Source organism: Penaeus chinensis, chromosome 23 (genome assembly GCF_019202785.1).
Source record: "Penaeus chinensis breed Huanghai No. 1 chromosome 23, ASM1920278v2, whole genome shotgun sequence".
Taxonomy (NCBI): Eukaryota; Metazoa; Arthropoda; class Malacostraca; order Decapoda; family Penaeidae; genus Penaeus; species Penaeus chinensis.
Window position 1 is genome coordinate 9,659,840 of NC_061841.1, and position 2,500 is coordinate 9,662,339.

Here is a 2,500-nt window from a genome sequence, read left to right on the forward strand (position 1 = left end):
GGAGGGAGGAGGGAGGAGGGAGGAGGGAGGAGGGAGGAGGAGGGAGGAGGAAGGAGAAAGCAAAAGGAGGGAGTGAATGGGAAGGAAGGAGGAAGGAGAAAGGGAAGAATGGGGGAGGCGAAAAGGAGAGAAGTGCAAGGGGGTAAGGAGGAAATGGGGGAAAATATGAAAATAAGAAAGAGAAGAAAGAGAAAGATCACATAAAAGGAAGGTGGAAGAGGTAGATGAGGAATAAAAGAAAAAAAAAGGAAATACTATATAAAATACTATTAATACAACAACAACAACAACAATGCTCAGAAGAAAGAAAGAAAAAAAATTTCCACCTTAATCTCTGCATTATAAATCCTCTTGGAAAACTTATGTCATCCTACTGAGGTAAATGATCTTTAAGGTGAACGACCTCTGAAGGAAGCATCAAATTGCTACCCAATTAAAACAACACTGAACGAGGAAAAATTCCTGTCATTTTTTCTCTCAAGTTCCTAATGAGAAATAGATGTCAATGCTCTACATTTTTCCTCTCTCTTTTCATGTACAGTATTTGAAAATTGTGCTATTCCTATCTTCTCTATGGAAGACGAATGTCATATTTTAGATTTAATAAAAAATATAATTTTAAGAAATAAGCTAAAAAGACTATTAATTAAAACAGTACAAACAACTTTTCAGAAATATGATTTTCTGACAGTTTTAATAATAGTGTAGAGTACTGTGAACAATACTGCCCACACAAAGTAAGATACAATACTCAGCAAAAAGACAAATACTAAATAGGCAGGAATGTAAAGGAAATGGAAACATATACAATTGTTATGTAAAGCTTGACCCAACATTTTAACATAAAACAACAGATAGGAAAATAAACCTACATGAGTTAATAAGTTCCCAATCTTGGCCAGCATTGATAACAACAGGAGTCTACATAATAACAGTAATACAGCCTATAAAAATAACGTATAATAGCTACCATTCCGTATGGGTCTGTCTGTCTGCCTTTTTTGCTAGACCAGATTTTAAAACACAATCATGCACTCTAACCACTAGTTTCTCAGTAAATAAGTTATTGGAACAAGTCTCAAAATGAGCAAATGTAAATCTTCCTACAGACTATACAATGTGAAACTGTTTTAGAAACTATAAAATTATATTTCATACAAAGCAGCGAAGGAACCAGGTTGTTGTGGAAACTGTCGTTAAAGTTCTGTTTTTGTTTTTTCTTTTAACGAGAATATCAAGACAATTATACAATAGTTACAATGGCTAGAAACATTTGTGAAAAATGTTCCTCCCAAGAACAGCAAATAATAAAAATACAAATGTACAGTCAAGGGAAAAGAAAAATATTCATATGAATAAAAATATCAATAACTCTTTTAAGAATGAAGTAGTGAATCGCAGAAAATAAATAAAACGCTAATAATGGATTAATGAGAGGACTAAATATAAAACATATGCACTTGGAGTCACCTGAGGGGGTTGGAGAGGCCTAATGTTTACAGCTAGCTAAGGGGGGGAGGGGGGAGAGAGAGCAACATGGCAAGTCTTGGTTAATAATGGAAAGAAAGGAAATAAGTTAATGAATTAAAAAGAAAATGACTGGACTTGGATAAAAGAAGGATTGAAACTTTTTCTTCCATTAAAAAGGACACAATGACTAGTGAAAAGAACACTATTAAAAGACAGATACAGGCATAGATTAACATTACACATCTCAAAAACAACAAAGTCTTTTTAATTTAAACAGATAATGACCTAATTATATCATACATCATGGATATTCAATATAAGATGACATGTATAATGCTGTGGAAATTTTTAGTGGTGGTGTCTTGCTGGTGTTTATGAAACAGAATTTGTTGTAAAATCAAAAAGAATGATAGGAGTAAATATAAAGCAAAGAATTAAAATCAAAGGTGCCTCTGAATCACTATCATTCATTGCTTCTAAAATTTCCACAGGATCACTTATAATTAACAGACTAAAGTTAAGATAAGAAAAAGGAACTCGAAATTTATATGTAACTAAAAGGTAAACCACTAACATCAACACACAACAATTACGAACTAGCAATATACATACACAGCATTACATGAATATGCATGAATCCAGTCTGTTAAGTGGTAATCAACACAGAGCAAAATCACTGTAGTTTTAGTACAATCTCTTCTTGAAAATGAAGACAGGACACACATGCTCAACAAAATTGAAGAGGAAAGTAACAATTAAATGTAACACATCATGGCCACTGACAAATATGAAACATCTTCCTATCTTCTCCCCAATTTTGCTACTGCAATCCATCATTGTAGTTACCATAAACAAACTTCACATAGATCCAAAATTATCATTAACCATACTTCCCCCTACCATTACTCTCATCACAACTTTCAGCATTATTTTACTAAACCCAACCTTAATCAACACCCAAATAATAATAAAAAAAAAAAAAATTATCCCCTTGCAACACTTTTACTACTCTTAAACCTAATAATCAAGT

General features: G+C 32.8%; 1 protein-coding gene across 3 annotated transcripts in view; it reads right to left on the minus strand.

The window, feature by feature from the left end:
* LOC125037523 (unconventional myosin-Va-like) overlaps nucleotides 1-2,500 on the minus strand; it is a 119,307-nt gene that overhangs the window by 61,734 nt on the left and 55,073 nt on the right. The window lies entirely within an intron of this gene.